The 13,236-nt window shown below is 34.0% G+C and overlaps 2 long non-coding RNA genes across 2 annotated transcripts in view; both read left to right on the top strand.

Annotated features, from left to right (window-relative positions):
• Positions 1-13,236, top strand: part of LOC142227269 (uncharacterized) — a 58,325-nt gene that overhangs the window by 28,014 nt on the left and 17,075 nt on the right. The window lies entirely within an intron of this gene.
• On the top strand, positions 9,196-11,455 carry LOC142227270 (uncharacterized). Its single transcript, XR_012719812.1, has 2 exons — positions 9,196-9,332; positions 11,159-11,455. It is a non-coding gene; the product is annotated as an uncharacterized LOC142227270 (long non-coding RNA).

The following is a 13,236-nucleotide window of genomic DNA, read 5'->3' as shown; positions in this document are numbered from 1 at the left end:
TAATTACCATTTCCACTATCTATAATATATGAGATAAAATTTCAAAATTTGATGGAGAGCATAATAATAAAAATATAGCCTCAATAGATAAAATCGCCTTTTCTACTAAACGGCTAATCGAAAAACAAAAGTCGAAATTCGACTTTATGATTTTCATTACAATCCCTACACATCAATTGTGTTAAATCAAAGCCATTGTGCAACGGGTGGTATGAGTATTTTTTATACCAACACTCATACGTCCCATAGGCCAGTAACTGAACGCAGTAACTGGAGAATAGTAATACCCTTTTACTTTCTCTATTTTCATTATATTTTACTTTTTTCTTAATATCGAGGCATCGACCCTTTTCGACTAGATTTATTTCTAATTTATTTGTTTTTAATTTATCATCACCCCCACAAACAAAGAAAATACTCATAATTTTTGTTTTTTTGCAATTTCTTTTTCTTATGGTCAAAATATGCAAATATGCGGTAAATCATTATCATTTTGTTTGTGTACGCTTGGTTGCTTTCTGCATAGCCGACCAAACTTTTTAGGCGTCACAAATTTTTGCAGGCCATAAACTAAATGTCCACAGCAATTATCACAAGTCATATAATAGCAACGTCCTAGGAAAGAAAAACAAAAAATCGCAGAAAAGAATAATGCTACCGTATTCGTTGGCCTTTCGAATTTTACTTTGTTCTGAACTTTAGTACTTACTTTGTCTTTTGGGATGGAGATAGTTGAAGAGATCTCCACAAAGAGTAAACAAAAAATAAAAACTCATGATTTAATGATTTACTAATGCAGTATTTAATGCCTTTTATATGTTAATCAATGCCTTTGTTATGATCCTCTAGCAAGGACAACAAAACAACAACAGGGAAATGTTCAACAAATCGTCCGAGACTGGCACAATTATCATTGCAACTATTGCAACCCCTCACTGCATCTTTTGACATTGTCTGCCAAAATATTGATGTCAATTGGAACAAAACAAATTTTAAATCAAAGGAAAAATGCAACTAAACACTTGAGAACACTCAATGGCCGGTGTTTGTACTTTGTATGGGCGAGCCTATACAAAGGCTATGAATATAATATCCAAATTTTCATCAACCAGAAAGTGGAACACTTCACTTGGGATTTTTTTCGGTTATCTAGCCATGCTGCAGCCCCTCTGTAGTAGCAAAGGCCCATGGACAGACAGACTTGCATAGCGAAATGAATGAACGATTTTAATTGCATCAACCCAAAACGGGAACATTTTCATTTGAATTTTGTGGTCCAAAGAGAAGGAAATAGCTTCATTACATAAAAAAAGAAATATGGCAAAACAGATGCACATTCGAGATATTTCTTTTTCATTCTATTTAATAATTCAAATAAAACAGCAACAACAGCATAGCTTAATATAAAAGTCAATTATTTTAGCAAAGATACACATAACTAATTTTGTATGTCTGACAAAATGGCAGGGTAACCCATAAAAATTATATAGAGAAAATGGCAAAAATTAATATGTGAAATATTTACAAATGCTAAATATTTTTAACCCTGTAACATTGAATATTTAATTAACATTGAATATTTAATCATCTGGCAAAAAAATTGGGGCATTTGAGGGTTAAAAATTCAATTCACTTAGTCTTCTTTGATATGAAAAAACCATAGGATTGGATTACCACAAATATAGTTAAATGCTGGGCCACTGTAGTGGCAAATTTGCAACCTTTGTCAAGCAATGAAAATTTTGTGCCACCTTTTTCTAGCGATGACACTTTTGTGCAACTTTTTTTTTTGTCCCACTACATTTCATACTTTTTGCATTTTTCTGCCACCTTTTTCTAAGGCTTTGTCCCTTCGCAATTAAGTCCTGAAATTTTTGTAAATTTTAATGCTTATTTCCGTTAAGATTAAGGATATGATTCGTGCTGTATTTGTGAGCATTTTCCCCTTTCCATAGAGTTTTCAAGCCGATTAATGTACTATCTGAAAATATGGTTGCCGTTGTGCCACTTTAGTGAGAAAATTAGTAATTAGTAAAATTAGTTGCAAGAATAACGTATTTGAGACATACTCTCATAATATGGAAGTGTCGGGAGCAAACACGAAAGCACATACGAGTATAATAAAAAACAATCAATAAACATAATTACAAATTACAAATTGAAAAAATTATAAATTTTTTGATGTTCTGTTTCTTTGGTTTTCTTTTTTTATTGCGCCAGTAAATACTTAGCTTTTTAGATTTTTGTGCCACCTTTTTATCATACTGTGCCATATTTTTTTTAATAATTAATATTTTTTTTTTTTGTAAATTTTTGAATGGTGTCTTAACAATTAATAGTGTTTTGAAGTCGATTACTAAAGGTTTTTAGTGGATATGTGTATCGCCTAAAAGTATGCAAATAAAATTGTCTATAGGACATAAACAGGGTTAATGACCAGAATATTTATTGGTTTTCAATGAATTATAGATAAAACGAAGTGAAAATTTGAATGATCTAAATTGAAATAGGTAACGAATATCTAAAGTCGGGCGGTGCTGACTATATTATACCCTTTAGCACTGTGAAGACCATTTTTAGTGCCATCTCAAATATATTAATTTTATTTGGAAATTTTCATTGTGTTGTGGAAAACTTCGTAAAAAAAATAATAAAATTTAACTACTAGTAAATAATTTTTTTATACCCTCCACCATAGGATGGGGGTATATTAACTTTGTCATTCCGTTTGTAACACATCGAAATATTGCTCTAAGAAACCATAAAGTATATATATTCTGGGTCGTGGTGAAATTCTGAGTAGATCTGAGCATGTCCGTCCGTCCGTCCGTCTGTTGAGATCACGCTAACTTCCGAACGAAACCAGCTATCGACTTGAAACTTGGCACAAGTAGTTGTTATTGATGTAGGTCGGACGGTATTGTAAATGGGCCATATCGGTCCACTTATACGTATAGACCCCATATAAATGGACCCCCAAATTTGGCTTGCGATTGCTCTAGGTTAGGTTAGGTTATGTAGCAGCCCGATGTACCAGGCTCACTTAGACTATTCAGTCCATTGTGATACCACAGTGGTGAACTTCTCTCTTATCACTGAGTGCTGCCCGATTCCATGTTAAGCTCAATGACAAGGGACCTCATTTTTATAGCCGAGTCCGAACGGCGTTCCACATTCCAGTGAAACCACTTAGAGAAGCTTCGAAACCCTCAGAAATGTCACCAGCATTACTGAGGTGGTCGTAGCAGGAATCGAACCCACGACCTTGTGTATGCAAGGCGGGCATGCTAACCATTGCACCACGGTGGCTCCCATATAAACGGACCCCCAAATTTGGCTTGCGATTGCTCTAAGAGAAGAAAATTTCATCCGATCCTGCTGAAATTTGGTACATGGTGTTAGTATACGGTCTCTAACAACCATCCAAAAATTGGTCCACATCGGTCCAAAATTATATATAGCCCCCATATAAATCGATCCCCCGATTTGGCTTGCGGAGCCTCTAAGAGAAGCAAATTTCATCCGATCCGGCTGAAATTTGGTACATGGTGTTGGTATATGTTCTCTAATGACCATGCAAAAATTTGTCCACATCGACCCATAATTATATATAGCCCCCATATAAATCGATCCCCAGATTTGTCCTCCGGAGCCTCTTGGAGGAGCAAAATTCATCCGATCCGGTTGAAATTTGGAACATGGTGTTAGAATGTGGTCTCTAACAGACACGCAAGAATTGGTCCATGTCAGTCCATAATTATATATAGCCCCCATATAAACCGTTCCCCAGATTTGATCTCCGGAGCCTCTTGGAGGAGCAAAATTCACCCGATCCGGTTGAAATTTGCAACGTGATGTTAGTAAAGGGTGATTCTTTTGAGGTTAGGATTTTCATGCATTAGTATTTGACAGATCACGTGGGATTTCAGACATGGTGTCAAAGAGAAAGATGCTCAGTATGCTTTGACATTTCATCATGAATAGACTTACTAACGAGCAACGCTTGCAAATCATTGAATTTTATTACCAAAATCAGTGTTCGGTTCGAAATGTGTTTCGCGCTTTACGTCCGATTTATGGTCTACATAATCGACCAAGTGAGCAAACAATTAATGCGATTGTGACCAAGTTTCGCACTCAGTTTACTTTATTGGACATTAAACCAACCACACGAATGCGTACAGTGCGTACAGAAGAGAATATTGCGTCTGTTTCTGAGAGTGTTGCTGAAGACCGTGAAATGTCGATGAATGAAATGTCGCAGCAATTGGGTTTGTGTTATTCGACCACATGGAAGATTTTACGCAAAGATCTTGGTGTAAAACCGTATAAAATACAGCTCGTGCAAGAACTGAAGCCGAACGATCTGCCACAACGTCGAATTTTCAGTGAATGGGCCCTAGAAAAGTTGGCAGAAAATCCGCTTTTTTATCGACAAATTTTGTTCAGCTCATTTCTGGTTGAATGGCTACGTAAATAAGCAAAATTGCCGCATTTGGAGTGAAGAGCAACCAGAAGCCGTTCAAGAACTGCCCATGCATCCCGAAAAATGCACTGTTTGGTGTGGTTTGTACGCTGGTGGAATCATTGGACCGTATTTTTTCAAAGATGCTGTTGGACGCAACGTTACGGTGAATGGCGATCGCTATCGTTCGATGCTAACAAACTTTTTGTTGCCAAAAATGGAAGAACTGAACTTGGTTGACATGTGGTTTCAACAAGATGGCGCTACATGCCACACAGCTCGCGATTCTATGGCCATTTTGAGGGAAAACTTCGGAGAACAATTCATCTCAAGAAATGGACCGGTAAGTTGGCCACCAAGATCATGCGATTTGACGCCTTTAGACTATTTTTTGTGGGGCTACGTCAAGTCTAAAGTCTACAGAAATAAGGCAGCAACTATTCCAGCTTTGGAAGACAACATTTCCGAAGAAATTCGGGCTATTCCGGCCGAAATGCTCGAAAAAGTTGCCCAAAATTGGACTTTCCGAATGGACCACCTAAGACGCAGCCGCGGTCAACATTTAAATGAAATTATCTTCAAAAAGTAAATGTCATGGACCAATCTAACGTTTCAAATAAAGAACCGATGAGATTTTGCAAATTTTATGCGTTTTTTTTTTAAAAAAAAGTTATCAAGCTCTTAACAAATCACCCTTTAGTTGTTATTGATGTAGGTCGGACGGTATTGTAAATGGGCCATATCGGTCCACTTATACGTATAGCCCCCATATAAATGGACCCCCAAATTTGGCTTGCGATTGCTCTAGGTTAGGTTAGGTTATGTAGCAGCCCGATGTACCAGGCTCACTTAGACTATTCAGTCCATTGTGATACCACAGTGGTGAACTTCTCTCTTATCACTGAGTGCTGCCCGATTCCATGTTAAGCTCAATGACAAGGGACCTCCTTTTTATAGCCGAGTCCGAACGGCGTTCCACATTCCAGTGAAACCACTTAGAGAAGCTTTGAAACCCTCAGAAATGTCACCAGCATTACTGAGGTGGGATAATCCACCGCTGAAAATCTTTTTGGTGTTCGGTCGTAGCAGGAATCGAACCCACGACCTTGTGTATGCAAGGCGGGCATGCTAACCATTGCACCACGGTGGCTCCCATATAAACGGACCCCCAAATTTGGCTTGCGATTGCTCTAAGAGAAGAAAATTTCATCCGATCCTGCTGAAATTTGGTACATGGTGTTAGTATACGGTCTCTAACAACCATCCAAAAATTGGTCCACATCGGTCCAAAATTATATATAGCCCCCATATAAATCGATCCCCCGATTTGGCTTGCAGAGCCTCTAAGAGAAGCAAATTTCATCCGATCCGGCTGAAATTTGGTACATGGAGTGTTGGTATATGTTCTCTAATGACCATGCAAAAATTGGTCCACATCGACCCATAATTATATATAGCCCCCATATAAATCGATCCCCAGATTTGTCCTCCGGAGCCTCTTGGAGGAGCAAAATTCATCCGATCCGGTTGAAATTTGGAACATGGTGTTAGAATGTGGTCTCTAACAGACACGCAAGAATTGGTCCATGTCAGTCCATAATAATATATAGCCCCCATATAAACCGTTCCCCAGATTTGATCTCCGGAGCCTCTGGAGGAGCAAAATTCACCCGATCCGGTTGAAATTTGCAACGTGATGTTAGTATAAGACCGCTAATAACCATGCCAAAATTGGTCCATATCGGTCTATAGTTATATATAGCCGATCCCCAATCACACAAAAATTGGTCCATATCGGTTCATAATCATGGTTGCCACTCGAGCCAAAAATAATCTACCACAATTTTATTTTTATAGAAAACATTGTCAAAACGTTATTTCTATAGAAAATTTTATCAAAATTTTATTTCTATAGAAAATTTTTTCCAAATTTAATTTCTATAGAAAATTTTGTCAAAATTTTACATCTATAGAAAATGTTGTCAAAATTTTATTTTGTCAAAATTTTATTTCTATAGAAACTTTAAACTTAATTATATACGTATGTAATCGGCCTATTTTAGTTTAATATATACCACGTATGAACTATGTGGTATATATTACGGTGTTAGGAAGTTTTAAGATACCTTGCCATCGGCTTCAGTAGAAGTTTCTACGCAATCCATGGTGGAGGGCACATAAGCTTCGGCCTGGCCGAACTTACGGCCGTATATACTTGTTTACAATAACAATAAGTTAAATTTAGCGTTTCATGGGATTGTGTAAAATTTCGAAAAAAAAATAATAAAATTTAACTACTAGTAAATATTTTTTTTTACAAACTACGGAAATTTTTGTTGCGAATGACACTATTTGTACCACTTTTCAGAAATTATGAAATTTTGTCTCCTTGTTTAATAAAAATTAAAAAAAGTTTAACGTTATAAAAACATTCGATATAAATCGTATATGGCTCCAGATTCCTAATTCAACCTACTCTACTTTTACATGTTGGATAACAAATTGAGAGATCGTCTATATTGGGAATAAACATTTGAAAACACCAGATTTAAAATGACAACTGGGTAATATCTATATGGTTAAGAAATGAAATCGGGTCTTTCAATCTACACCAAATCTGAGCTGCATAAAAATTGGACGCCATGAAAGTTATTCAACATATCCCCTAACCCTTAAGTGCACACAACCAGAAAAAATGCCTACGTCTGAAAGTTTAGATCGAATTCTTCGAAATCAAGTTTGTTGCCTCTACAACATCATAACACAGTTTCAAAAAATTTGTTTTTCCGGAAAATCTTTAGTTCTTATGTAATCTGAAATCAAAATTGAAAATTAAATTTTGCGGAAAATTCAAAAGCTTGCAAATTGGTAGATAAATTATATCTACTAGAGATAAAAGTGATGTTTCTAAAAAATCTATGTAGTGTAAAAATATCCCTATTCTAAAAAAATCAAATTGTTTATATCTAAACAAAATTTTAGTTAAATGCACACGGTATCTTTTAAGATTCAACCATTATTTTGGCAAAAAATAACAAACTATAAAAAATTGTTAAGCTGATTTTTGTTTAACCATTTTGCATATTATATATTTTTTGGAGGAATCGGTGTTCTTGTGTATTTAAGTGTTAAAGATTTTCCTCAAAATAATTTGCCCGGATGACCACTATTATAACGTATAAATAAAATAGAGATATTGAGCGATTCGAGATCCATTTGTCAACAAGTGACCAACTTGATTGTTCTATAGAAATTATTAAATGAGATTGACACATCAAACAGAAATATATGTATTCCGATATGTAGGAGTGTGTTTCTTGTCTTCTAGATGTGTCATAAAATAGAAACCAGATACTTTTCATAGCGTGAAAAAAAAAACAACTAAAAATCTTTTCGTTTGATTTTCTACATAAAAACGAGGTAAGCTATTAAAAGTGGAAGAGGCACATAACAGTCCAGAAAAAAAACATATGTATGTCCATGTATAAACAACGAGAAACAGAAGGGATAAGAAAGATAGAATTACCATGTATACTGAAAACAATGTACATAGTATTAAAGATTACGCAACCTAAATTTTAGGATGCACAATTTACACAGGAAAATTAAAATTTTCTTGCAAGTAATGAAATTTGAATTTTTATTAAATTTAAAACTTTAATAAATTAGAAATTTGCCCCCTCCCTTAAAGTCATATGTTTTTGAACGAAGGCAAACATTTTTGATTTAAAGAAATCGTCTTTAAATTAATTGAAATATTGAATCTTTAGATTTAAAATAAAAACGCTTCAAATATAGGCTAAAACTTATTTTCAGAATTTTGTTTTTTGGAATTAAGAAAACATTTTGTTACTTTGAAGTAACATATCTGTTATAATTTGGATTTTTTAACTGACATTTGTTTGTACATGAAAAGCTTTATTAATATATCGCAAAAAGGAAATGGTATGTATCCCAATTTTATTGACCCTAGTCTTAAAGCTAAATAGGCCCCCTAAAAATGTGTTTATTTTAAGGAAACCGCATCTTTGGCTCGGAATCAATACTAAAATCCTTACAGGAAGGTCAAAATCTTTGGATACAAGTCAACTTTTTTTGAGTGTACCATTGGTCAATAATGTCCATGCCTGCAGAAATGCTTGATACACTGGATAATCTTTAGTGAAAGGCTCTTCATATCATACAAATCATTATCACCTTAGAAGTCACATTTTCGGCTATGTTACCCAATCAAACGCAATATTTTTTTGTGAATTTTTTTTATTGATATAAATAAAAAATATCAATAATATTTCGGATTTTAAGGCTTTCAAGAAACGTTTCAAAGAAAATTAAATCTCAACTACTACGAACGAAGTAAGAAGAATACAGAGTTAGTTTTCGAAAATATCAAAAAACACATCAGTAGGAACACTTCTGTTCTATATAAATCTCTTTTCGAGTACTACATGTTAGCCATTCGATTTTTTTTTTGTCTCTTGCGATGTTGACGACGGCAATGATCGACATTAAATTAACGTACACCAAATGTTCTCGGACTGACTAAAAGTGAATCGAAACGAATCTATTTTTATAAAAAAAGTCACATGAACCTAACACAGCATAGAAGATTAACAAGAAACAAAAATTAAGAATAAAAGCAAGTCGTTTTGTTTCGTTTTTTTTTCGTTTTCAAAGTGTTTTTTAAGGTTTAGTGTGTTATGTGACCATGCTATCTATAATCATTTCGAGAAAAAGTTTCCCAGTTGTTGATAGTGTTTGTCGGTTGTGGTGCTGTCTTTCCCATTTCAGTGTCGTTTCATTAAAAATCTACGAAAATTTGTTAACGATGAGATAGAAAAAAAGTCAAAGACGTCGATCTAATACAGTGGGTCAAAGTGGTATTAAATTTAAACAATTTAGAAATGTTGCAACTAAAGTTAGAGTTAGGAATAAAATCTAGAGTTTATATTGTGGCTTTAAAAAGATTGAACTATGGGACACTCATGCAGAATTTATTTATTAACCCTTAAATGCAAAAGAACACCGATTCCTCAAAAAAAAATCTTCTTTGTGTCATTTTGCAAAAATGGTGGTTGTGCGCATTAAACTAAGTTTTTGTTTATAAATTTGTTTTTTAAATAAACAATTTGATTTTAGTAGAGAATAGAAATATTTTTACACTACATAGATTTTTGACTAACATTACTTTTATTTCTGGTAAATATTATTTATCTTCCAATTTGTAGGTTTTTTAAATTTTCGGGTGAAATTTTATTTTCAAATTTTTTCAGTATACACAGAAGTAAATACTATTGATTTTGGGGAAAAACCTTTTTATTGTTGTTTTTGATCTCAGCTTAAAACCATGCATTGACAAAACTACAAGTGTAGCTTAAACAACAGAGGAAAAGTGTGCTTGTCAAATTTATTTGGACAAAGCCCTATAGACTGTAAGATGGTTGGATGTACAGCTGTTTCTGAATTACCAAATTCCTCATCAGCATCCTCTACATGCAGCAAAACTATCAACCAATTATCAGAATAAATTCGGGTAATTCACTCAACCTAAAGTAAACTACACTTGAACCTTCCGAAAAAAGGTTTGATAGTCGGCTACTGCCTAAACAAATTTGCAAGCATATGTCTTTTCCTTTGCCAAACTCAGTTTCATTTTTTTTTTGAAACTGAGTTATGATGTTTTAAATGCAACAAACTTGATTTCGTAGAATTCGGTAAAAATTTGTTCTTCCTATATCTTAAACGACATTGCATTGTGTCGTTTAGATATTATTGGAATTGATAGGATGAAATTCATTACATCGCTTTGGTGAGCGATGTAATGCAAAAAAGATCTACAGCACCTGGTTATTATTTTCCACACAATTACACTTGAAGTCTGAAAATACTTTTAGTGGCTTGTAAACAATATAATGATCTGTCAACAAAAAAATCTTATATTGTTACAATTTCTAGTATGGCCGATTTTCCTTGCATTTCAAACTCCGAAGTGAAAAAAGTGAACTCTCTTGAATTCTTCACTAGAGAGTTTCCTTTACTCTAAAAATTTTTTTGCGTTCGTTATAAAGAAAGATTTGCTAAATTTGTATTTCTCACAAAATAGTTCATTATATCTTTAAATTTGTAAATTTTACTACAAATGCGTCCATCATGAACATCCAATAAAGACATTCTTGCAATTTTGAACTCCAATTTTTTCCTTCAAACTACAAAAATTTTTTTAACAAATGAAAAAAATTATTTATGTCCAATAAATTTTCTTGAATTTGTCGAAAAATATTTATTTATTTCTGTGATATCGGCGTGATGCCAACGTTTGTAATACTGTTTAGTTAAAATTTTCTAAAAATATTCAAAATTATCTAAAATAAACCAAAAATTTTCTTCCTGGTGGGTTCACTGTTTTTTCAGTGTAGCTGATTTTGGTCAATATCAAAAGTCGATTAGATTCAATTACCTTAATCCTTTCGACCACGAATTTTTATAGGTATCGCCAATTTTTCTTTTTTACTTTTAATCATTTTGAAGTCATTTAAGAAGCGTCTAGCCAAAATTTCTGGTCGCCACGCCCATTCGTTTAGGCGGTAGAGAATGTTGCCTCTGGGCAACTTTGGGCAATTATGACTACGAAATAATTTGTTTTGTAATGATAGACGTATTATGTTTTATTGGATTTTTTTTGTTATTTTACAGTAAATATATACTTAGATGCGCGCATAAGTGGAATTTCACTCACGCTCCTACCATATCCCAGCAAAAAAAGCGTCGCCAAAAAAGTAGTGAAAATGTTCTTTTTGGATCCGGAAGTGGTGCAAAATTGGCGCAGAAGCGATGATTTTAACATGGGCTTGTTATACGACGAATGTCTACCATTTCAACAATCGTTGCACTGAATTTGCATGACTTCTTAAGGTGTGATGCGAATCCAGTGATTTGGATTTGAATAAAGAAATTTTGTGATATTTTGACGAATAAATAATTCTTAAAATTTTTTATGATTTTTAATGCATTAGAACGCTTGTCTGGAACGGTTGACATCAAATATTTTCAAAAATTCGCAATTTTTCTAGAAAGGATTTAGCATTTTTTCGGCAAAATTTAAATAATTTGCACTATTTTATTAATTTTTAATCTGGTTTTAACCCATTTGAATCACTAAAATTTTAAATTTCCCATTAAAAATATGAAAAAAGTGAGTTATAAAATATTGACTCAAATGAACTTCCTGTGCAGTTAAAATAAACAACATCTTTGGGAGGACATTTTTGGAAGTGCTTTTAAAGTTGTGCCTTAAGAAGAACTTCCAATTTTTTTTTGCTGGGATGGGTAGGAATTCACGCTCACGCTCCGGCTGAAATTTGGTACATGGTGTTAGTATATGGTCTTTAACAACCATGCAAAAATTGGTCCACATCGGTCCATAATTATATATAGCCCCCATATAAACCGATCCCCCGATTTGGCTTTCGAGGCCTCTAAGAGAAGCAAATTTCATCCGATCCTGCTGAAATTTGGTACATGGTGTTAGTATTTTGTCTCTAATGACAATGCAAAAAATAGTCGAAATCGGTCCATAATTATATATAGCCCCCTTATAACCCGATCCCCAAATTTGACCTCCGGAGCCTCTGGGAAGAGCAAAAATTCATCCGATTCGGTTGAAATTTGGTACGTGATGTTAGTATATGGTATCCAACAACCATGCAGGAATTGGTTCATATCAGTCTATAATTATATATAACCCCCATATAAACCGATCCCCAGATTTGACCTCCGGTGCCTTTTGGAGAAGCAAAATTCATTCGATCTGGTTGAAATTTGGTACCTGGTGGTAGTATATGATATTTAACAATCATGCCAAAAGTGGTCCATATCAGTCCATAATCATATATAACTCCCATATAAACCGATCCCGAGATTTGATTTTGGAGCCTCTTGGAGGAGCAAATTTCATCTGAGTCAGTTGAAATTTGGTACATTGTGCTAGTATATGGCCGTTAACAACCATGCCTAACTAGATCCATATCGGTCTATAGTTATATATAGCCCTCAGATAAATCGATCCCCAATCACACAAAAATTGGTCCATATCAAGTTCATAATTGTATATAGCCCCCATATAAGCGACCCCCATATTTCAATTCTGGCCCCCTACGTACCGTGCAAAAGTCCATATCGATTCTTAAGTATTCACTGAAAAAAAGCATGCCTGGATCCAAAGATTTTGTCTTTCCTTTAAAAAAATTGGTATTGATTCCGAGCCAAAGACGCGGAGAATACAAGTAAGGATACTTTTAAGACACACTTCTCTTTTAAATTTGGGTTTTGTGTACTTGCTTCTAGGAAGCAAATTTTAATTTTTCGCTTTCTCATCTTTTTTACTTCATATGCTATCAAAGACCTTTAAAAACGAGTTAACGACAACTTTTTTTCCAAATTAAGACTCGACTTCCAGACTTATGCTATGTTTCAAGTAAAAAACTTCTTTAAAATAAAGTTTTGAAAAACATGTCCTATATTTGAACGATTTTTTGCTTTATAGTCAAGATGCAAAAAGACAACAAATTTAAAGACAATTTCATTAAATTTAAAGAATTTTTCTGAATTTTTAAAGTCAACTTGACCTTTGCCCAAACATTGTTTCTTTAATGTTATGATACCCATTTTTAAGTCAAATCACTTAACTATAAGGACATTACGACTTCATTGAAAAGTTTCTCGATTTTTGGACAAGGAAAAAAACTTTATATTAGAAAAATGCGTCTTCTATG

The sequence above is a fragment of the Haematobia irritans genome, chromosome 2, assembly GCF_050003625.1.
Source record: "Haematobia irritans isolate KBUSLIRL chromosome 2, ASM5000362v1, whole genome shotgun sequence".
Taxonomy (NCBI): Eukaryota; Metazoa; Arthropoda; class Insecta; order Diptera; family Muscidae; genus Haematobia; species Haematobia irritans.
The sequence above is the reverse complement of the archived record's forward strand: the minus strand, read 5'-3'. Positions and strand labels throughout refer to the sequence as shown.